This window comes from Cryptomeria japonica, chromosome 9 (assembly GCF_030272615.1).
Source record: "Cryptomeria japonica chromosome 9, Sugi_1.0, whole genome shotgun sequence".
Classification (NCBI taxonomy): Eukaryota; Viridiplantae; Streptophyta; class Pinopsida; order Cupressales; family Cupressaceae; genus Cryptomeria; species Cryptomeria japonica.
The window spans coordinates 668,143,359-668,170,342 of record NC_081413.1 but is presented as its reverse complement, the minus strand read 5'-3'; positions in this window follow the sequence as shown (position 1 = coordinate 668,170,342).

Below are 26,984 nucleotides of genomic sequence, written 5' to 3'. Positions count from 1 at the left end.
TGTTGATTGAATATGGAAAATACTAACAAGACTCAACACTAACTGGATATTCTCTAAACTACTATCAACACTACTTTCAACACTACTTTCTTACAACTCAACAAAATCTCAGATTTATACTTGAGGCTTGAGAGTTCAAGTAATTACAAACTCAACAAATTATTACAAATCTCATTTCCCTTGTGACAACAAGGAGATGACTTATTCTATTCATGACTGATAATAAAGATTAAACTAACAAGATTTGAGAGAGTTCTAATCCTCTTTGAACTTTACAACCATTAAATGCACTCATGGCTGAACATGTGTACAAAAAATGTTATAATTGTTTATATATAATCAAATATTGTTTTCAAAATCTTCTCCAATTTTTCTTCACTTTAATAACTCCAAATACACAAACTCATTAAGAGGTAGAAGGGTCCAAGTTGAACTAGAACTCAATCCTTAACTATTGCCTGAAAATCTGCTAGTTTGTCTCAGTCAATTTCTGTTGAATGTTGCTCATTAAATATTGAGAACTGCTCAAACAGTTTAACCCCATTTTAGATCTCCTTTTAGTATTTCTAGATAATATTGAAAATCTTAATTTCATTAAGAATCGAGTGAGATATGTCCATTTTACTGAAACTGGTGTTTTGACTTTTTTTGCACTTTCAGTCAACTGCTACATCTGTCAATTGCCAACTTGTTCCTCCTTCCCTCTAGCTATATGATCGACTAAAAACACTCAAAAACAATAGGTTAATAATTCCAAAGTAATTTACATTAAAAAATAACCATTTATTATAATATTTTATCATCATTTAGCATCAACTAGCTAGACACTCGTATGCATATCAAACACCATTAATCTTAGTAAATGCTTCACAAAACCAAGGTAATATTTGGAAATTACTTGAAAGGACATTATAAACATGAGGTAAAACATTAAATAATATGGCCAATTTATAGGCTAATCAACACCTATGGTTGCAAGTGATAAATTGACAAGGAAAGATATTTTTGCACCGATAAATCCTACAAGATACAAATCTATGATTGGAGGTCTACTTTATTTGACTCAGAGTAGGCCTAACATTATGAATGTTGTTTGTATTGTTTCAATGTTTCAGAGTGATCCAAGAGAAAATCATGAGATGGCGGTGAAAAGGATTTTTAGATACTTGAAAGGTACATCAGAATATGGCTTATGGTACCCTAAGAATGATAACTTTACTTTATGTGCATATACAGATGTTGATTGGGCTGGAGATGTTGATGACCAAAAAAGTACTTTCGGTGCAGCTTTCTTTCTTAGAAAGAAGTTGGTTTCATGGATCAACAAAAAATAGTCATGTACTTCTTTATATACTACTGAAGTTGAGTATGTTGTTGCTGCTACTAATTGTACACAAGTTTTATGGATGAAGCAAATGTTGAAGGATATAAAGGTAGACTGTGATGCACCAGTAGTTATTCACTGTGATAACTCTACTACTATTGATATATCAAAGAATCTGGTATTTCATTCTAAGAAAAAGCACATATCTATCAAGTATAACTTTTTAAAGGAGAAGGTGGAAGCAAATGAAATTAAACTAGTTTATGTGAACACTAAAGAATAGATTGCAGATATTTTTACTAAACCTTTATCCAAGGAATCATTTGAGTACCTGAGAGATAGATTGGGGGTTTCTGCTCCTCCCGTAGAGACTTGATTTATGTGGTTTGGCATTATTCCGACATGCATTATTAGAGATACTATTCATTCTAGCACTGATGTGGGATGCTACTATTGAGGGGGAGTAGTCAGCTTTGAGATTCAGAGGCTTATGTTTTTGCTTTGATATTTCTGTCAGATTTATGACATTGATGTCAAAGGGGGAGAGATAGTGATGTGAAAAGAAATTCAGAAATTTACAAAGATATTATTCAAAGAGGTAGAGATATTGTTGGTTGTCTTCCATAGGGGAAGACTTGTTTGGCATTTCTGGGTACCTAGATGTTTTTTACATCTAGTGTTGCTATCAATGCCAAAGGGGGAGATTGTTGGCCATTTAGTGGAATTGATTATGTGTTGCATTGATGTTTTTTCATTGATGTCAACACTAGTTGTTTGGATGCTTTACCGACACCCTTCTGGTCCCGGTAGGTTGAGTGTTTTTTGGTTAACTTGGATCCGGCTTGATCAAGTACACTCTGGTATAATCTGGTGATGGAATTGACTTGTTCATAATACATACTAATATTTGGTCAGTTGGTTTTGGTCTGGTGATTGGATGCTATTCTTCTTACTCAAAAGATTGGTTTCTGGTTCTAGCAAGGGTTTCACCGGCAGAGCTTTTGGTGGAGATCTTTGATGCATTGCATAATTGGTGTTGGTGCAGCTTCTGATGGAGTTTCAAGATGTTGTTGGTGATCATGTTCGAGACTTGGCATTTGGAGATCATTGTTGAAGCGTGTGGACCTATACTTGGTCCCGATTGATCTAGGTTATGGATCGACATTGATATAATGTGTGGATAGGACCTATTGTTGTATTTCTGGGATTCTTTATGTGTGGATATTATTTGTTTTGGTCTAAGGCTGACTTAATTTGTAATTATGTAATTTGTTTATTATTTGGTGGCTGACCTGATTGTTTATGGTCGAGGGTTTGTATAAATAAGATGTAAGATCTCATTGTAGGTCATCACGGTTATTGTAAGAAGTCATGGTCAAGGAATGTAATGTGCAAATAATGTAATATCATTCAAGAAGAGGAGTTTGTCAATCATTGGAGATCAAATTGGGTTTATGTAAGATGATTTAATCCTCCAGTATTAAGGCAAACCATAATTGTACTTAGGCATAGGAGATGCTATCTTTTGCAGTTTAACACTTCTCCGGATTGTAGTTTGGATTTATATGTTGTCAGTGAGGCTCCTTTTGTGATGAGTAATGTGCTCTAGGTTGTTGGTCTTCCTGCAAGTGTAGGCAAGTGCAGGCCCCTTCATTGTAATTCACATAATTACTGCAGAAGTATTATTTGACTGTGGGTAGGCTTCCCACCATGGTTTTCTCTTTACTGGGTTTTCTACGTACAAATCTTGGTGTTGTGTGGATGGATTTTATTCTATGATTATTGTTTATGCTTAATTGGATTAATTGCTATTTCGGTATTATTGTTTTGGGTTTTGGTATTGTTGTTTTAAATTGCTAATGCTTCCAGTAATATGTGACAACAGATTCATACCCCCCTCTCAGTTGTCTTCCAATTATCTAAACTATCTAACAAGATCGACTTGATCTTCTCCCCATAAATTCACTAAAACTAGGTTCCCTCTAACCCTCGGGAATAGATCTCTCGTAAGCCTATCGATAATAAATAGTCTCCTATGTAGCAACAAAATATCTATCTGCCTGGCTACGTGCCTCTATCACCGGCCCAAATAACTGATCATATGCATCCATGGTGATCGAGGTTCTCCTAACTGCCTCATCCCTCTTCCTCTGCAATCAATCTCTCTCAATAGCTATCTAATCCCTCTCTGCATTCAACCCCTCCATCGCATGTCAATACTAATCTCTATCCTCCATCCATCGTTGTCGTAAATTAGCGACCACGTTCTCTAAATACCTAACCTGATCTCTCAATACCTCCTCATCTCCTCTCTCCACACCTATAGACTTTGAAGCCTGGGGAATCTCCACATTATATCCATCATCCTCACCCTCATCTCTATCATTGCTCAATGATCCTAATCCTGACTCACCACTCTCATCAGAATTTCTCATGGATATAGTCTCTCCACTAATACCCACATCCTCCTCTCCATTATCCACCTGCTCTGCAACTGCTGCTATCAGATATATACCTCCTCCACCTCTACCTCCTCCACCCCTACCTCCTCAGACTCTACCTCCTCTATCTCTACCTCCTCCATCCCTACCTCCTCCATGCTCTCCACCTCTCCGTCTCCCCATAGGACCCTTGCCATGTCTAATCTATTGAGCACCAATCGGAACTGTCAGATTTGTTAAAGGTATAGGCCTGTGTTGTATCCACCATACACTATACTGTGATGTGGACCCTAGATCTGCTACACCAAGATGTCATCCCCACAAAATAGGAGCAAGAGCATCAAACTCAGCAATAGCAAAATGAGGCTGCACACAAGCACCCCAATCACCAACCTCTTGAGTAGTGCGAGAAAAATAAGTTGTCACATACGGAATACCCTATACTTCCTCAAACTGTCTAAGTACACACACGACCAGGAAGATGCATATCAATAACCCTATGACTACCCACATCTCAACCAATAAGATATCTCTATTGTCGACAAAAAGGAAGATGTTGAGCATCATCAATCCAACCAAGGCAAGTAAGATAAGGTCTCCATGAGAAATACTATAAGATATCAATCTGATGATGCCAATACAAGATGTTACCCAATGCCCTATGCCTCACACCAATAGTATACCCAAAATAATATGGTTGATCTGGCTCTAAATCCATATGTAATGTAGAATGGAAGATAGCTATGTGCTTCCGAGCCCATGTCTGGAGCAAAGTAATACCACATCCAACTGATTTATATTGCAAGTAAACAATCCCATGCATCTGATGATACAAAGTTTCAAGAAGACAATGACCCCAAGTAAATACATGTCTGTCAATAATCATATCATGTATAACACATCCCCATCCAATAGGAAAACCATGGGCACGTCTATCAGGAATCAATAATCTAGCAACAGTACAAGCAAGCACAACGGTGAGATCATCCTAATCAAAATCATCCCAGTGAATCTCATAAGGACCATAGATATGTAGATCCTTCTCCTCACACTCGAACAATGTACACAAAGCAGAGATGCCATCATGACGATCAAAATTAAATCATCTACCAAATATCAGAATGTGTAAAATACGCCACACATCCTCAAGTGTGATCGACACCTCACCAGTCGGTATATGAAAAGAACATGTCTCTGAATATCACCGCTCAATCAAAGTAGTAATCATGGCCTTGTTGGTCATAACCTCAGGCAAATGTGCTATAAAATATAATCCAACCTATCATAACAAAGCAGTATCCTGTGGATCCAACTCATGACGTTGATCAAGACCATCTGGCCTTGTCTACCTAGCAAGAAGTACTGGATAATGCGCCTACATTTGGAAAATATAAAAATCAGTCAACTATGTCATCAAAACTATTAGTACACATAAATAAGAAGAAAAAAAATGCCTTTATAATCATATGCGAAATGATATTATCAACTACAAAGTAAATTTCTCAAATGCGAATCAAAATTAACGTATATGATACGATATTATCAATTGCGAGTCAAAAATTTCAATTGCGATCCAATTTTTTCAAATGTGATTCAATATTTCTCAAATGTGAAATAAATTATCAAATGCGAAGCATTTATATCAATTGCGACAATATCGACAATCAATTGTGAAATTAAAGACAAATGGAACACCAAAAAATGATTAATTTTTTTGCAAAATACAGACATAAACAAGCAGAAAACCATACAACTCACTATGCTACTAGTGTCAGGAGGTCTCTGATAAGACCGCACTCGCTCGGATAAATGCAGCCTCACTTTGTGACTTGTCATTTCGCTTCAAGGACGCTGAAAGAACTAATATCTCTAAAGACTTCTTTCAAAACAAAACAATGCAAATGAGCTCAAATCAATACAAATCTTCATTTTATAAGCTCAAAATTAGGGTTTCTCAACATAATGCCCGTGGACCACTCCAGCTTCAATGCAATTGTAGACATAGAAAACAAGATTGAAACCATTTCAAACTTCATATTATCACTATATAGCACATTTCCAAAAAACTAGTCTTCGTTCCACAATTTTCCAACCACTTTTTCTGAGGGGGCATTATACCCGAGCATCACTGGGGCATACTAGGGAAATTTTTCTTTCTATTTTCTTCGAAACAACGTCACTTCGACGTTGTCTCAAAGAGGGGCAAATGTAGACACCTAAAAATGTCTCATTAATTCTACATTATTTATTCATCTATTTAATTAAATAATTCTTTAATTATTTGATTAAATTAACTATTTCTTCTAATCATCACCCTCCAACACTTCTAATTATTTTATTTCTATTCTCAAATCATTTTAATCAATTAAGAATATCTCAATTATTAATTAAATATCAATTATTTAATTAATTATGATTTATTCCTTAGTTAAATAATCTTTATTATTTAATTAATTCAATCTCCTAAATTAAAAAATTTTCATTTAAATTATTTAAATTAATTAATTAAATTCCTCCATTTCCCCAAATTATAATTCCAATTAATTCCATCTAATTTCATTTCATATTTCCCCAAATTCGAATTTCACTTAATTTCATCTAATTTCATTTCTTCCAAATTCACATTTCACCAAATTTGAATTTCAATTAATTTCATGTGCATTTCAGCATTCGAATGACCAAATTCAAATCCAAATTGAAAATGAAAATCAAATTCAATTTCAAATTCCTATAACACATGCTAAAATCATAACTGATTGATCAAATTAGTTGTCTAATTAGTTAACTCAGTTAACTCATCAATCATCCTTTTTAACTCAAAATCAACTTTTTATGACTAATCCATAAATTCAGTCTTCTAATCAATCAATCCAGTCAACTAGCCAGTCTATTCAATCTACTGGTCAATCAATTGAGTGCACTCTCCAATCAATCCAGTTGACTACTCAATCAAATGAGTTAACAAACCAATCAATTGTGTTCACTGATCAATCAATTTCAGTTATCTGTCAATCAACACTTGAGTTCAAATTCTCACCCCCTCTGTGTTGAAAATCTATAAATTCAACATCATTTTCTCAATTCAGTCTAGAATCACAGTCTTCAATATTGTTGTCTATTTTATGCAGGAAATCAAGTGCAATACCTGAGAGCCACCTACATCAACAAAAATGGAGAAGAGCAATGGAAGCCTTGCTATGTCAATTGAGGGAGCTTTTAGTTAGTTTCATTTCATAATTCAATTGATGTTAGCTTTATTTCATTGTAATTTAGGAGTAATATTGATTAGATTAGAGTTGTGATTCGCTCTTTGATATCTGATTATGCAATTTACGCTTATTTACTGCCTAAAAACATGGACCTAAATTGGGTCTTGGATTATCTAGGTTATGGACCGGCTTAATGTAACGTGTGGATTGGACTTCTTGATGTGTTTTCGGGATGTCTTATGGGTTGGATATTATTTTTTTGGCCTCAGGCCAACATGTTTTGTAATTATGTAATATGTTTTATTGTCTAGTGGCCGACCTTATTGTTTGTGGTCGAGGGTTTGTATATATATGATGTAAGATCTCATTGTAGAAGATATAGAAAAAGATCATGGGAATATAGGAAGGGATATGGATAGGTAATAGGAATGAATAATTTAATAATCATTCAGGCAGAGGATTTGGTTGATCATTGGTGATCGAGTTGGGTTTATGTAAGAGGATTTAGTCCTTCGGTATTGAGCTTCACTGGAACTGTACTCAGGCATAGGAGATGTTATCTTTGCAGTTCATTCATTCTTCTAGATTGTAGTATGGATTTCTATGTAGTCAGTGAAACTCCTTTTGTGATGAGTAGTGTGCTCTAGGTTGTTGGCCTTCCTTCAATTGCAAGCCCCTCAATTGTAATCACATACTTACTACACAAGCATTATCTGACTGTGGGTAGGCTTCCCACCATGGTTTTTCCCTTTACTGGGTTTTCCACATATAAATCTTGGTGTCATGTGGATGGTATTTATTCTCTAATTATTGTTTGTGCTTAATAGATATATCTTCTATTTCGGTGTTTGGTTTATGCATTCTGATATTGATATTTTGGGTTCCGCTATTAAAGTTTTAATTGTTTAAGGTTCTGGTAATTTGGTGACAACCGATTCACCCCCCCCCCCCCCTCAGTTGTCTTCTAGTTATTTGAACTGTCTAACAATTTCACATTTGACCAAATGGATTAAATGGTGTCACTAATCCCAATAATGAATCGTCGATCATGCATGCAAAACAAAATTACTATTCAATAGACTCATAGTCAGGCCAACCAAACATATGGATCTAGCAATTAGCAACAATGAAACAACCTTCGACCAAAGAATCTAATCATAAGAACATGGCTTATTGCTAAACAAAATATGTCAAAGCTAACGCCAAAAAAAGTCAACCACAAATCTAACGCTAGCAAAAGAAAGGAGACACAAAATCTTGCCAGAAATAAAGAATAGGTCAAGTACACCAAATCAATGCACACATGCAGTTCTACATAGAGTGGAGGCACCTTGCGAAATCAGTCTTGCTGATGAAAGGAGAGCCACAATCCAATGAACCATAACTGCCAACTATCTCTGCCAATGAATCAATCTACCAAGGATGTAAGGATTCAACAACAACTACAAGAAAAAACCTCACTAAATATCATAGGAAAGTAATACTAAGCAACTAAAAAAATATGACGCCCATTGCTATCAACAGTAGAAGAAGCTTGCCAAAAAATAAATTAGTTGTGTCAAACACAGATTTGTTGGCAATATCACAAAATATCCACTCCTCTCGATGTATTATAGATCAAAATAAATGTGCCCAACACAGCCTCAACACAAATGAGATTGTCCAATCAGTGATAAAGGAATTTGTGAACAAGATCTTGTCTTGAACACCAATTCAGAAAATACAATGCCTTTGTGCAAAAGACAAAATAAGTGTCTTCCAAACCACTGATTATCAAAAAATCACTCTACCAAAGGATATTACAAGGCTTGACAAATACAGTCACCACCTTTAGATCATCAAGCAAATAGCAGAGAAAAGCCAATATCAATAAAAATGTCTCTTATCAACAATAGACGGGCCAAGAATTCTCCATGAGCCTATAAAAATGACCACAAGCTCCAAACAACAATCAACAAACTTGTAGTGTCATAAAATTGCGACCCTTACAATTTTCGACCACATTAGGGTCTTCACATTAGCGAATTGAATCCCCAAGCCTGATTGGAGACCTGAGACTTGCTCAATCCCCCAAAACTGCACTTTTTATGCCCCCCGCACTACTTGAACCTACTTCTTGTTCTAAGATAAGGGCGGGACAAGGGTGTGGTGCCCCTTTCCCCCCTAGGACAAGGGTGTGGCACCCCTTTCCTTACCTTATTTCCAGGCCCCTTCATTCAAACTATGCATTGAACTTTGCACTTAAAGCAGGAAAACTTCCCCTGTGTTGGCCTATGACGAAAAATCAGCCTATTAACCCTAATTGACAAATATATAAGTCAAATTTGTCCTCTCATTTGCATAAGTTTAATAAGTAAAAAAGTGGGCATAAGTTCAAGCATTAAAGCATTCAAGCATCCCTTTCAAGCACTGATCATTCTCAAGTCTCCCTTCAAGGCTAGGTGTTGCATTCAAGTCAATGATTCAACCATTGAAGAGGAGATCTCTTTCATCATTCAATTTCTCACAAGCAATTCTATCTGCATTCCTATTGCAACATCTCTTTGAGGTGATTTAGATTTCAGTCTTTCATTTACATTTACTTGCAAGTAATTTCTTTCATCATTTGGTTAAGTCCAAAACCAGGATTTGACCTAAAGGCAAACCCCCAATCCCAACCCCTTTTCCTCTCTTTTCTGTGTGTAGGTTGTAGGTGTGTAGTTGTATTTGCATATTTAGACTCCATTTGCAAAGGCGGAAAAACCCTTTTTGTTTCACGGATTTTTCAGAGGACCGTGTGCACTTTCAACACGGTCCCGACAACTTTTCCTCAGATTCATAGGGCGACTTCATCTCGACATATTATAACTAGATCCAGGTGCACAACTTCATCCCATGCTTCTATTTCAAGTTATAATCAGTTATTTTCTACTTTTACACTTAATCTCAAAACACATATATCAACCATTACTCATTCTAAAAGAGGGGTTAGCCTGTCATTTTCATACCATTATCAATTCATTTAGTATTCAATCTCTCTCCTAGATTGGATCTAGTGAATTATCCCCCCCTCTTTTAAATGTAATGTGCATGAGATGATTGAAGGGAAATCTGTGGTGAAACTTTCATCTCTCCTTGGAGGGAAGAAAATATTTCCTCTTGATCTCTCCATCATTCACTTTTCACCCCATTAGAAAACCAACAGAAATCAATCTCTGACAATATAGATTATTGCCTGTTTCACAAAGATGTTGGCGGAAAGGTTGATTTGAATACAATACAACCACGATGGGAAAATTAATCACTTTTCCACCAATAATTAAATCACTTTTCCACCAATAATTAAATCAATCTATCATATAAAATTTTAAATAGGAAGGACCTGAAGCATAATTAAATTGCGGCTAAGAAAGTGGTGTGATGTTGGAAGGATAAGTCGATAGCGAATGCACTGGCCAGAAGGGATCAACTAGTCCATTAACTGTAGAAATTGCTTGGTACAAACACAAATTACAAGCCTCCTACAATCACAAATCATATAATTAAAGTGTTGTGAACACTGAAAATAAAGTGTAGACCATTAGAATGAAATGTCAACCAATACAGAAAAACAAATGTGATGCGGCAATATAAAAATGTCCTATAATTTGAAGAAACCAGCCTCCATAGGAACAAATAAAAACTACAGACTGATATAATTGAGAAAAAAGTTAAAAATGAATGGAGGAGTACCAAATATAATGGCGCTAATATCTCCAATTGGAACCCCTAGGACCTCAATCAATGCTAGTAAAAATTCTCAGACTTGGAAGGAGTCACTAGATTTCTGCTGTAATACCATGTAGGAATTATCAATTTCCCAAGACATGCAAACAATTATATACCTTCACTATAGAGAATATGATATTTCACCAATAGATGAATGATATTGAGATGATTTTAGAAATGTACACAAGCTCTCCTTATATAGGAAAGAGTAGAATGCAAGTACCAATGAGGTGAGAGGGCAGGTATAACCACCTTCCAACTAATTGCGTACAAATATTAATATAGGTAAATAATAAAATATAATAAACTTTACCTACTACCTAGGAAAATGATATGCCTAAGTAAACTTATGATTACGAGTAAAAAATAATTTACTCCAACAAAAAGTAATACGATGTTTTAGGTCCTCTTTATCTCTTGTATTGGACAGCTTTCACCACAATTGTGTTTGGTGGTTGACATGATAGTACTTATGTTTGTTACATATTTTGGCTGACCTAATATATATTTTGTGATGAAGAGGATGGTATATATAGAAGATCAAATTAATGTGAATGTGTGGATTGAATGTTTGGATCAATGTGATTACATGATCATATCAATTACAAAGTATGTGATGTGAAGTTAAGGCAAACAATGTGTGTGATGATTGTTTTGAAGTTGGTCCCTCGAGATAGAGATTCAAGGGAAACTTCATGCATGGAGATTTATAGAGGCAATTTGTTGAAGGTTTATTCATTTTGATTCATATATTCATGCACCTTGCTTAGAGATTTTGAGGATCCCTAGCAAGTTCTTTGTATGTTTTCCTAAGGCAATTAGTCTCAACTTGCAAGTCCCTTGTATCTTTCCCTGGGGTAGTGCACCTTAGCCTACAAGTCCTCCCGAGAGAAATGTGTTGAACACACCACATGACTGAGAAGTGCGGGGGGGGGGGGTAAATTATTCCAAACCTCAAAACACTTCACTTTTGATCTATTAAAATTCAAACCAAAATTTACGTATTACTATAATTATGAAACATGAAAGCACAAAGCACAACAAACACATGAACACTATATATATGTAGAAAACCCTAAACAAGGAAAAAACATAGCGAGAATCACACTCACAATATGAATAACTAATTATAATGTTTAGGCTCAAGACCAAGGAGCTCACTGCCCCTTACTGGACTTGCAAGACCAAGGCGTACAACCTTTAGGTAAGATACAAAGAACTTGCAATATAGAGAATCACTATCTCAGGGTAAGATACAAATGAATACATTGGTTACCAAAAGGTACACACCTTCTTCTAACAAGTGCAGAGTATCAATGAACTCAAATAAACAAGATCTTTTGGTCATGAAACTGCCCTCAAACCACTGAGTCAAGCGACCAATATCATGGCAAACACATCTGACCTCAAATACTATCTCAAAGTTCTTCTCAAACTATCTTTCATACATATACCATACCAAATCTATTTGTGAAACATTCACATCTACTTCAAATCAATTCACATACATCCCATACCCAACTCATACATCTACACTCATTTAAAATCCTTAACTTGGTCGATCACAGACAAAATATATAAAATTACATAAATTAGGACTCCCAAACCAAAAATATTAAATGTAATCTACTCTAGGAGATAGAGAGGACCCAAACACATCACAACACATATTTTTTAAATTATTTTAATGAACATTACACTCTAACACAACCTCCAAGATTAACATCAAATTAAACACGTAGATAAACAAGGTAGCATGCCAACCAATCGACCCGAAAACATCCTCTAATGCACAAAACTCAATGCAGATCTACACATGCCATGTTGAGACCCTTATCAACATCCAAACTTAACCACCATAGTATATCTAGACTAGAAAGACATGATCTAGATAGGATACCACCTTAGTCAAATGAAAACCAACCAAACTAACAACATGGAACTCAAAACACTATAACATTATTTGCCAATCATACCATCACTAGAAAATTGAATTGGAACACTACACAAACCAAATAAACATGTCCTCCAAGATGCGACATTGAAAATCACAAATCAAAGAACCACCAAGCATCATCTAGACCAATTTTGAAAAACACCCCACTGTTGCAGCATCGTAAATTGTACACCCCTAATTAGGGTTGTCCAATTCCACACTTTAGTTAGCACCCACCTTAGTGTGTCCCATTGCATTTTTAATTTATAAGGCTTCTTTAGGCATTTGATTATTAATTTAATTAAGTTTAAAGTCCTCTCTCATCAATTCACACATCATTAAATTGGGCCATTAACCCTAAGTGTGCCCCATTTATTTCATCTTAATTTAATTCTAAGAATGTCCTAATTTCAATATTCAAGGCACGTTTTTGCATATCTACACATCCTCGATTGACCTACTACCTAAATTTAGCATTAGAATCACGATCTCGCATCCCTAGAAAATAGAAAAAAAGTTGACTGGACAAGGTAATATACTACCTAGTCCCAAAAAAAATTCCCTAAAATTTGGGAGCTTTATTTAGTAGTATTATAATTTTCAAATGTCACTAGGTGTCAATTTTTATCAATTCTAAGTCAGTCTTTTATCATATTTAGATTAGGGTTTCATATATAAAGCCCGTCTTTCCCTTATTTGAGGATCCTAATCTAGAAATTTGAAAGGAGATCCTTGTGAAGTAAAAGAGAAGCTTTGTGTGAACTCTAAAATCAGAAAATTCATCCATCAATCAAGTCTTCATCCACATTTTCATCAATTATGGAAGCTTATGAGATATTGAAGAATGATAAGGAAATCACCGACTATTGATTGGGTTGTACCTCTTCCATAGGATTTTGTACAATTTCATGTTATTTTTATATCTCTATTGAATTTTAGATCTACATATCATTTATTTTTAGATTTACATTAATGCTTTAGATCTATATTGCATTTGTAATTTGAATCATTTACATTACACTCATTTTAGGGTTTTGCTCGAAACATAGGGTAGAACTCTAGTTTGTATTTAGCTCATAGGAATCTTACAAACACATGAGATTCTAGGACACACACACTTCTCAATACAATATTGGCTATTTGTGGAGGTGTAAATCACCAAAACAAGGGGTTTGACTAAGGAAAACCCCTATATAGCCACAAATAAACCATTTTCTAGCTTGCAGGTGTAGTTACAGGTTTTTGTCGAAGAAGTCAATTTCTGGGAGATCTCAATAGATAGACACAAACCCATCAACAAAATTTGGACCTAGATCTTACAAACTAGGGCACCCCATGCCCTAGTCCTCCAAGACCAGGGCATTCCACACCTTGGTCCTCCTTAGTCAACTCCAAATTTTACAAGAAGTTCTCAAATAGACTTACAATCTAGCCCTTTAGTTTGCAGTTTCTCATGTGAGAGTTTAGAAACACAACACCACAAGAGCCTAAAGATCTTCTGCAAGCTAAGCAATCTTTTACAAGGAGAAGCAAGGAAGCAAAATAACTAAAAATCAAAGAACACAGAAAATATGCTCAAAAGATGAGAGCTCAATATTCACTAAAAGTGTAATGAGATAATAATAAAAAGAAAAGAAAATTAACCTCTAATAGGTCAAGAAACCCTAAAAGGGAAAACCCTAGGCTTGCACATAATAATTAATAAAAGAATTAATTATTATGCTCCTAATGTTAGCTTAAGTGTAAAAAGATAATAGGGAACTTAAAGAATTAAACAAATATTGTTTAATTAATGAAGTAAAGACCCAATTACTCTAACATCTCATTGTCTTTAAGACCAGGTTGTATAATACCCTGGCCCTATAAAATCAAGCTTAGTTTGGTGTCACAAGTGCACATCAAATCCTTATTCTCAGATCTATACTTTTTGTCTTATTTTTTCTTCTTTAGTGGGTTGTTATCAACTATTAATATAGTTGTTTTCATTCATATTACGAGATTATCTTTGCATTCTCCTACATTCAACATATTCCCTTTCATATTAGTGAAGGAATAAAAACCCTAAAAGTATCCCTTGACTCTATTTTACAAGAGTTAGTCAAAGCAGATCACTGCTTTAAGAGATTTTGTATTCCAATGTTTGGATGAAAGTGGGATTAGGTCCTAAAACTACCTGGTCCCATTTTTACCCAATACATTTTGGTGAACCCGACCTTCTTACATTTGTATTTTCTGATTAGATCTTGTTATTGCATGTTTCTTTTATATAAATAAAAAACATAAAAATCTCAACAATATTGTTATATGCATTGTGTGTTTTTGAGTTTTATATGCATTTTTTATTTCCAAAGTTAGTGTTAAAATGATGTCAGATTTTTATTTTGAAGATCTTCATTCATATGGTAATGCATTTGCTTATGATGATTATACTTTTAGTAAGGAATAAATTTTTGAGGCTCTTGATGAGTTTCCTTATCCCAAACCTTCTAAACCAACATTTTGGCAAAGACTAATCAACATTATTACTATGTCATTTTGTAGTGATGATATTGATAAGTTGTATGGCTATCCTCATGAAGACATCCCTATCACATCATTCTCCAAATCTAGTAACATGGTGGTGTATGAAAATCCTCTTTATGATGAAATACCTCCTTGTCAATCCAAACATAAACCATTTAATAGTGATGACTATGCTATGCTACATGATGTTCTTGATGATTTCATTTCTACTAAAATTTCTTCAAACATCTAAAAGATTGATTAACATGATAAATGTGAATGAACATAATTTTCAAACACCTCCTAATAAACCTCTCTTTGTTGTTCAAGGTTCTAGTCCTTGTCCAAGTTCTCAACCTCTTCACAAGCCTCCCTTTTTAGTTCAAGGTGGTTATACTAATGATGCCTTTTGTACTCCTAATAAACCAGTCAATACTGTGTAAGGAGAATATCCCACTAAGAGTATCTATGAGTATGCTAAAAAAATTACCTAAGAAAGTTATAATTCAATTGCTCACACATATAATAAAAGAAACAATAGGCAACCTAATCCTCCTCTAGTTATCCCTGCTTCACTTCCTACTTCTCAACCTATTATTCCACCAACACCTGGTACATCACAATATCTTGGTAAAGAGTGCGTTCTTATTGAACAACAAAAATCTACTCTCACCAAGATATCTCTTTTATATTTTATTCAAACTTCATCCACACATCATGGAATGTTACAAGATGCTTTAAAGACTTTAGATGTCCCACTTGCAGTGACACCTAATAATGTGGCTTCTTTGATTAACTTCATGAAATAATCTAAAGCTCAAATTATGTTCTCACAAGATGAGTTACCCTCTCAAGAGATTCAACACCAATATGATCCCCTTATGATTGTTGTCCTTATTAATTGTAATGATATGTGATTAACCCTTGTGGACAATGGATATGGCCTTAATGTTTGTAGCATTGATCTATTGTGTAAGGTAAATGTGGATACTTCTCTTATTAAACCAAAATCTTTTTCTATTTATGGTTTTGACAATGTTGCTAGAACTTCTTTAGGTTCTATAACCTTGCCTATTAGTTCATGGGACCTATCATTTTACCCACACCTATTCAAGTCAAGCTCGATAATCTTACCTACAATCTTTTGTTAGGACTGCCTTCTATTATTGTATGCAAGTTGTTTCTTCTACTCTTTATAGACAAGTTAAATTCATTTATAACAACAAGATGTATACTTTTCATGCTAATACCAATTTACAAGCTTGTTTACAAACTTCATCTTCTAAATATTCTTCAACAACTTCTACTTCTTCTCCAAGTCTCCTACTTCTTCTTTGAGTACTCTCGATTCTTCTTCTATTCAAAATGAAACACAATCTTCTCCTGAAGATACTTCTTCATCTAAGGAAGTACTCTTAGGTGATGACTTGGGGCCCTTATATTTTATACCTTCCTTCATAGGAAAAAATAAAATCCCCCCAATAGAACCTAAGGTTAAAAAGGAGGATGATATGGTTGAATCTAAAAAGAAACCCACTTTGTCTAAACAACTTAGTAACAACTTTGTGGTTGCTTCAAAATCTAAAACATCTTCTACTTCAATTGATTATGACATTGATACATATGAGGCCCCACCTTCACTTATGGAAATTGTTGCTCTTTATCATCTTGGATTTCACATCTTAGATAAGAGTGGATATAATTACAATGGTTGTGGTGCACATGAACAATGGATAAAGTTTCCTTTAGAGAATCATGTTTGTGAAACATCCTTCAAACTTGGATGCAATCCCTTTAAGCCCATCAAAGCCTCTAAGAGACCATCCCTTAATGTTAATGTTATTTTCTCTTCCAATTCACTTTCTTTAATACATCCTGAATTCATTGATTCCGACTCTCATTCACCTTCCCTTGATATCTTTTCAACTAATGATTCCTTATTTGAGTTTTTAGGAGTTTATGATAATCTTTCTCATTATCACCATAATCATGGATTCCATTATTGTTTGAATATTGAGCATACTTTGGGAAAGACATTGAATTAGACAATGATAATGATTAGATGATTACTAATTTCCTCAACTGGTGGATGTTCCCCAACAAATTTATCTTCTTGTGAGTGATACCATTGATGTTAAAATGGATCCTTATAAAGAAGAGAAAATCATAAAAATCAGGAAGTGCTTAAGTGATGATGAACAAAATGAATACTCTATCTTAGTACATAATTCCCTGAAATCTTTGCTTGGATTTATTTTGGTATTCCTAGCATTGATCCTAAAATTATGACTCATAACATTGTGTTGATTCTCAATGCTAAACCTGTGAAATAGAAGATTCAAAAAATGAATCCTAAAATAGCTTTGCTAGCTAAGGCTGAAATTGAAAAACTTCTAGAAGTTGGCTTTATTCAGTCTATTGATTATTCCCCTTGGATTTTGAATACTTTTGTCATTGCTAAACTTGATAACAAGATTAAAAAGTGCACTGATTTTTGAGATCTCAATAAGGATGATTTTCTAATTCTAAACATTGATATGATAGTAGATTTTATTGTTGGTTATGCTTTGTTATCCTTTATGGATCGTTTCTCAAGATATAATCACATCTTTATTCATCCTCAAGATCAAGTCAAAATTGCTTTCACCACTCCTTGGGGTATGTTTTGTTGGGTTATGATGCCTTTTGGTTGAAAAATACTGGCACAACCTATCAACATGCTATGACTCTTATCTTCCATGATTACATGCACAAAATCTTCAAAGATTATGTTGATGATATTCTAGCTAAGTTTATATCTCGTCAAGACCATGTTAGAATCCTTCCCCAAATCTTCAAAAGAATTCACAACTACAACATGTGTTTGAATCCCTGAAAATGTGTTTTTGGTGTGGATATGAAGAAAATAGATGTCATAGTGAGCATGCCACCCCCTTGAAATATCTTTCAATTGCGAATCTTACAAGGAAAAATTTAGGCTATTCATAGGTTTTTCTCACAACTTGCAAATTGGAATTTCCATTTTACTCAATTGCTTAAGAAAGATACTACCTTTCGATGGAATAAAGGTTTTCAAAAACTTTTGAAGATTTAAAAACATATTTGATTAACCCTCCTATCTTGCAACCTATTATTCCCACTCAGCCTTTCCTTCCTTATAATTTTGCTTCTTCTCATTCTCTCACAACTTTATTGGCACAACATAATAGTGATGGTAAATAATGTCTGGTTTATTATATAAGTCACACTTTACTCAATTAGGAAGTTCAATATTCTACGATAGAAAGGCAATTTCTCACTCTTGTTTTCGTAACTCAGAAGTTGAAACGTTATCTTTTGAATGTTGAGATACATGTTATCATCAAATTTGATCCTTTAAAACATCTCTTTTCTAAAACTAATCTTTCATACACTTAACAAAATGGGTTATGATGTTAACTAAATTTGACCTCAAATTTGTTTCTCAAAAGGCAATTAAAGGACAATCTTTAACCGACCATTTGGATAATGCTTCTCCTCCTCTTACCTTACCTAACTAGGAGGCCTTTCTTGATGACTTTATTCTTCAAGGACTATTGATATTGATAAGACTTGGGAATTGTATTTTCATGGATCTAAGTGTCAAACTGGTTCAGGTGTTGGTGTCATTTTAATATTGCCTTCAAGAAAATCAATCTCTTTATCCAATCATTTCAAGTTCCTTTGTATTAACAATATTACTGATTATGAAGCCCTTATTGCTTGTCTAAAAGAACCTTCATCTCTTAATGTCCAATATTTGTGTATCTATAATGATTCACAATTGATTATAAGACAAGTTATGGGAACTTATCAAGCTAAACAAGACAAACTATCACAATATTGCAACTTGGCCTTATCATTAATAGAGTTCACTTCTTATACCATAGAACTTATTCCTTGAAAAGGTAATTGAAATGCAAATGTGATGGTGAGCGCAACTTCTCTTACATCCCTTGATGATCCTACCATGAATTATCATTACATTATTCATCATCTTTATTTCCCTACTATTACTTATAGTCCTAGTGATGTGACTTGTTATGCTTTAGATTTTGATGAATGGTATTCTCATATCTCATGATATTTGATTGATGGTACTTTTCTATATTCTACAAGTAAAAATAGTAGAGCTAGAATTTGTAAGATCGTTGTGGGATATATTATTCTTTTTAATGCCTTTATAGAAAGGGGGTTATAATGGTCTTCTTCTTCATTATCTCAACAAAACTGAGATCCCTATTACTCTCAAGGAGGCACATCCGGGTGCTTGCAGGGGGCATTTTGGCAGTAAGTATTTGGTTCAAAGGTTGCTTCGAATTGGATACTATTGGCAAACTATGGAAAAATATTCCTTTGCCTTTGTCAAATAGTGTCATCAGTGTTAGCAACATAACCATTTAATTCATGCTCTTGCACATGAACTTAAATCACAAGTGGCCTCATGGCCCTTTTCCTTGTGGGTTTTGGATGTTATTGGTAAAATTCCCCCTCCTTCTTCCCAAGGACATACCTTCATTCTCACTGCCACAAATTATTTTATGAAGTCGGTAGAATCTATGCCTCTTCGATCCACTACCACTAATGTAATATGTCAGTTTCTTCTAGATAACATTATTTCTCAATTTGGTATACCTTCCACTTTGATTTTTGATAATTGCACCTCATTTAAGAACAAAGATGTGAAGAAGTTCCTTGAGAAATATCGCATTCAACATTGCTTTTCTACACTGTATTATCCTCAATCAAATGGTCAAGCTAAAGCTTCTAATAGAATCATTGAGCAAATCCTTCATGAGATTACAAATAAGCATGGTAAGGATTGGCATACTCAATTGACCTATTCTCTTTGGGCCTATCGAAAAAATGTTCACATATACTCATAATATTTTTTATGGTGTTGATGCAATTATGCCTTTAGAGTTGGAGATTCCTTCATTGAGAATCTCTCTTAAGGGATAATTGATGATGATTCTTACTGAGAGAAACATCTTCAACAACTTGAAATGCTTGATGAATAATGTATACACACTTCTGAGCATATCCAAGCTTATCAAAAGACTTTACAATGAAGCTATAATGACAAGGTTATTCAACGGTCCTTCTCTGTGGATGATTTGATACTTTATAAGAATTATGTCACAATGTCAATGCTTTACCGAAAGAAAAAAGAAAGTTTATCTTAAATTGGGTTGGACCATACATCATCACTGATGTCTATAGGTTCGGTGCTTACAAAATTACAGATATGGAAGGTACGCCTCTTAAGGAACCCATAAATACTATGCATCTTCATAGATGTTATGCTTAGAAATTTCTCTTCCTTTCTTTCTCTACTGTCCCTTTCATCTTAATTGAATGATATGTTAACATGTCATCATTAAATTATATGACATTAGATAATTGTTAATTTAATATGTATTGCTTCATTCTTGACAAAAATCTTATAGTTTTGGTTGTCTTGAATTCATTGTGTAAGTCTTAGGAATTTACATTTTGTTATGCTAGCTTATCATTCAATTTTCTTTACATATTAAGTTAGATTGCATCATGTTGTGTTTAATTAAGATAGACTTTAGTTATATCACATTGTCCATGTACTTTAACATAATTTCATTACATCATCACTTGTTGTATTTAATTAAACACTTAGTTGTTTAGTTAAATCACACATGTATCAATTTAATCATGAAAATATTGAGCAATCAATCACATGAGTATTAAATTAGACATACATTTAAGCTTTCTAAATTTGTTACTTTTAATCAAAACAATAAGGCAATTGTTTTGCAATTAGAGGGAACACATTTGAGACAAAGGATTATTTTATATATATATATATATGATACAACATATACATATCAACCCACTAGTGCAAAATGTGGTATCTATATCACCAACTCTATGGATGGTGTATATTTGATCCCTCTAGCCCCTGTCGTGATGATCCCATGGGTGTGTGTTGTTAGATAGATGTGGAATGAAAGTGACTCCTTGATGATCCCAATCCATCACTATATCCCTATACATTGTTGACTCCACATGAGCCTCTGTAAGCTCACACTAAAGCTCCCTCTCCTCTCACCTAGGCTCCAACTCTATCCTAACTGCATCAAAAACATCCTCATGTCGCTCAACACTCTATTGTGATCTACGTGTGATTTTAGAGGACCGTGGAATGCATAATGAAGTGATAATAACACTAAGCATGTGACAAATAAGGTCACGCCATCTCTGCACACTAGCTATAGAGAGAGAAATAGAATATCATTCATTTATATATATATATATATATATATATTGTTAGAATCTTTGATACCAGAAGAAAACTTAGAGGGGGGGTGAATCAATTTTCCACAAGTATAAATAATTAATGCAGATTAAACCATTTACCGGAGCATAATATAAACAACATAGTGAAAGATAAAGCATGAAAGCACATAACACACAACACCAATATTTTGACATGGAAAACCTGCTAAAGGGAAAAACCACAGTGGGAAACCCTACCCACAGTCAGATAATACTTTTGCAGCAGTATGTGAAATAATTGCAATGGGGATTGCACTTGCAATTAGAACAACCACCTAGAGCTCACTTCTCATCACAAAAAGAAATATCGCTAACTTACATAAACATCAGACTACACTCCAGAGAAAATGAACTATGAAAATAGCATCTCCTAATGCTTGATACAATTCTGGTTAAGCACAAATGTCTGTTGGCATATGGACACTCCAATGAGACATTGTGTGTGATTGAAGGTTTTGTCATTGATGGCAACCTTGCAATCCTATGGCACCAACAAGACATCATACCGACAAAGCATTATTCAAGCAAGATAGTGCACCGACATCAACAAGATCACTCTACACCGGCACCGACACCAGCACAGAAGAAAAGATGTATACCGGCACAGAGGCTGACAGGATTTTTGATATGTAATATTTTGATTATTATTGTAAGCCGACTTGGAAAATTGTAAAATGACTCCTGTATATAAAAGAGATCATTGTAGACATTTGTGAGTGTAAGGAAGTGAACAAAAAATAAAATTATTAGGCAGACCTAATGTGTGAATTATAGGTCAAGGGTATATGTAAAGAACAGAGTTAGAACCAGTACTGAATCTGGCATTGGAGATGCTATTGTAAAGTAGTACAGATCATTGGATTAGTACAATCCTCATTGTAAGTCAGTGTGACTTCTCATTGAGCAGTGAGCTCTAGGCAATTGGCCTTCCTGCATGTGCAGGCCCCTATTATAAGTAATATTCTCTTATTGGTCAGTAAGTGAATATTGTGGGTCACAAATCCCACTGAGATTTTTCCCACACTGGGTTTCCTTGTTAAAACATCTTGTGTTATGGTGTTCTTTTAATGTGGATGTTTTTTATTCTGTTTATTACATTAATTCTTGCATACCGGTATACTGCTACTTTATGTTCTGCATGTTTTTAACTTAAGAAAATTTGAATATCGGTCAGATACTGATTCAACCCCCCCCCCCCCCCCCCCCTCCCTCTCAGTATCTGTGGGAAAGCAAGTTCCCAGTATAGGATATAAAGAACTTGGATATGACTTACCGGTAGGAAAGCAACTGACAGAACTGTTCAAAACCATGGGTGAGAATAAGGAAAACAACATTCATGACTTTTTCCAAGCACTAAAGACAAAAATGAAGAAAAGGACAAGGTTATCTCAGGAAATTGTAGATAAATACAAAGATGATATATGCTTTGTTATCAAAAAGGATGAAATATGGATGGAAGCAGTCATCCCAAGGACAATCTAGGTAACAGAAATGGGCTATGAGACAGATGACCACATAGTTGAAACTTATGCCAAAGCACTTCTGGAAGCCCCCAATGAACCCAAGGAGGAAGCATTTGGTAGTGTTGAAACAATAGAAAAACAAATATAGTCCAAGAAAAGAGTGAAGAAAGTAGAGGCATTTGTGAGAAAAGGATCCAGACAAGCAAAAGCCATTAAGGAAGATGTACTAAAGAAAACTAGCATAACTGAAGATGAGTTGGTAGCCCCACAATCTGAAGCTCATCTATCACCAGTAGGTACTTCTTCGGAAGGAGACATGCCAGCAACCTTTAAAAGAGTTGTTAGGAAAAGAGATCCCTCACTGGCAACCACTCCTTCACCTAGAAGGACAAGGCAGAAGCAACAAGCTATGAGATCTCCGATCAGAAAGGTCACACCTAAAAAGAAGCTTACTCCTAAGAAAAATAAAAAGGCAAAAACTGACTTGGCACCTCTAGACATTTTGCTAAATGAGATCACAGAGGAAGGAAAATTGAAGAACATAGGGAAAATTTATGACACCCTATCGGCTGATGAGAAAGGGCAAGTTGAGGAAAGTGTAATATTACACATGGACATGTTCAAAAAGTTTTTGATGGAAGTCATAAATGAAATTCTTGATGACTTATACAAAAGACTTGAGGCCAGAAGGCAAGGAGTAACTAAACTGGACAAGAAAATAAAAATAGAAAAACTACTTGTTGTATATCTAGTAAACTCCCCAAAAGAAATTGATGATCTGATAGCTCAGGCTAACCGGACAATTTTTTCCACTGCACACCGACAAATTTCACTAATGGTAGGTAGAGTTACAGAAGTTTCAGAGGAAACAGAAGATGGTTGGGACATATTTTTGGTTGAAAAAGAGAAACAAGAAGAATATAGGAATCCCAAGCCTATTAAGGTATATCAGAAGGATAAGGACAAAGGGAAAGGCAAAATTGGTGGACCTCCAAGCATAAAGGTTAAAGATAACCTACCTCCACCTGTAAAAATTACAATCCCTGAAAACCAACCAATAGCTGAAAGTATGGATGCAGAGGATAACAATACAAATCCTGAAGTCCTATACACTGTAAATGTTGATACCCAAAAGATCAACATAACAGTTGATAAAGACACAAGTGAAAAATCAGATATGGCTAAAGAGCCTTCGGTAACTGGAGATACAAAGCAACTGACAGAGGATATAGGGAAAAAGATGGAATCTGAGGCACAAATAGAGAAACCGATAGAGCTAAAGGCTCCAGAACAGATGCCACCGGTAAGCAATGAAGCAGGAAAACCAATGCTAAAGGAAATGCAGACACAAACTGACCTACTAGAGGTCAATACAAGCATGGTCACTTCCACCAGTACTCAGTTTGTTGGGTCATCATCAAAGTCAACAAATGTGACTGAGGTATTACTTGAATCCATCAAGAAAATAACTAACTATAGTTCACAAGCTACAAAGCAATAGATGATTCAATACCAATTTTGAAGATAATTGCTCCTGATTGTAATATAGATAATAAAGATTCTTTAGGATAGTTGGATACATTATGTAAATACATTTCTAGAAATATTGAGAAAATAAAGGAAGAATCTGTAAAGGACATTGTAGAAAAGGAGAAACAAAAATTCTTTGAGGAAATAAAGAAGTGTAACAAACACTTTGACACACTTCTACCGGAACTGAGTAGTTTGCTAAAAGAGTATAAAAACCTGTATAAAGACACATGCAAAACAAACTTCCTGACTGTAGATATTGACAAGAAAATAAGCAAGACACAGGAAGAGATAAACAAGCTTGCAGATAATTTTGTCAACTCTCCGGATTCACTATCTATTTTTTAAGATAAGTTAGCAAATTTTGAGGCAGAATTACTTAAATAGGAAAGAGAGAAAGAGACAATAATAAACAAGGCAAAACACTTGAGATCTAAACTGAGTCCAAGATTGGACTATCTAGCATCTCTGCGGAAGGAAATCTCAGAGGCATTAACACCGGGAAGTAAAACACTTGTAGAACAATTGCAACATCTCACTGGTACTGTGAAGAGGACTGAAACAATAATAAAAGATAGCAAAAAGTTTATGGATAGTATAAACTTAATTTTGGGCGATCTTTTTCAGATAATAACTACCCAACTACAAGGTTGAGGATATGGACCGGTATAACTACAAACTCTACTAACATCTTGACAACCTTTGTCATTGATGCCAAAGGGGGAGTAGTAGGAATGAGAAAGTTCAAAAATAGGAATCATATGCTCAGGGGGAGCCCTTCATATTTTTGGTAAAATTTTTGGTTTTTGGTAAAAATTTTCATCTACACATTTTGGACACTTTTTTGAAATTTCTTATGACTGTTGCCATCAATGCCAAAGGGGGAGATTGTTGGCATATAGACACTCCAATGAGACATTGTGTGTGATTGAAGGTTTTGTCATTGATGGCAACCTTGCAATCCTATGGCACCGACAAGACATCATACCGGCAAAGCATTATTCAAGCAAGACAATGCACTAGCATCAACAAGATCACTCTACACCAGCACCAACACCGACACAGAAGAAAAGATGTATATCGGCACAGAGGCCGACAAGATTTTTGATATGTAATATTTTGATTATTATTGTAAGCCGACTTGGCAAATTGTAAAATGACTCCTGTATATAAAAGAGATCATTGTAGGCATTTGTGAGTGTAAGGAAGCGAACAAAAAATAAAATTATTAGGCAGACCTAATGTGTGAATTATAGGTCAAGGGTATATGTAAAGAACAGAGTTAGAACTGGTACTGAATCTAGCATTGGAGATGCTATTGTAAAGTAGTACAGATCATTGGATTAGTACAATCCTCATTGTAAGTCAGTGTGACTTCTCATTGAGCAGTGAGCTCTAGGCAATTGGCCTTCCTGCATGTGCAGGCCCCTATTATAAGTAATATTCTCTTATTGGCCAGTAAGTGAATATTGTGGGTCACAAATCCCACCGAGGTTTTTCCCACACCGAGTTTCCTTGTTAAAACATCTTATGTTATGGTGTTCTTTTCATGTGGATGTTTTTTATTCTGTTTATTACATTAATTCTTGCATACCGGTATACTGCTACTTTATGTTCTGCATGTTTTAACTTAAGAAAATTTGAATACCGGTCAGATACTGATTCACCCCCCCTCTCAATATCTGTGGGAACCCTAACAATGTCTGCCCTGCAACACTAAATCCTTCACAAACCTTTGATGAATGATATATCTCATTCACACAATTACCTCTCTTTGATAATGCAGAAATAACCATACTGATATCATCCTATATAAATTACATGAATATATCACCTATAAATACAGATCATCAACCTTGATAACAAGGTCGACTAAACCCTAAACCCATAAACCATAATTACAAAAATTACATCACACGATACCACTGGACCAATATTATGATTTACATTACATATAATGGACCTAATTCAAATTCCCAAACAATTTTATTCCCCAAAAATTCCACTAAGACCAATATCAACATGTTTCACCAACTGGTAGAAACCCTCAGTGTAATAAAATAGAATAACCAACTGGATCCAAATAGGATTACCAAATCATCATGCTATCCAATGCAAAGCCACCAAACAATTAGGATGTGATCAAGAATGCCTTACGCATGTTAGGAACCATTTTTATAAGCTGAACCAAAATCAGTTAACCAAATCATCGAATATTACCAACTGGTACCGGGAAATATCAACCAGTAATCCAAAACATAAGCAATAGCTTCTGGAGAACCAAATCATGAACCAACTAAATGTGACAAGCATATAACCATCCCGAATAACCATCCAAAACTGAAACCAAGGATCTGATCATACCGGATCAAAAAAATTGATAACCAAGTCCAACCGGGACAGATCCAACTAGGATAGCAGTAACCAATCAGAACAAAACCATATCCAACCAGAGCATAGTGTTGATGTCAATGACAACACATAAACAATTTCAGCATATTG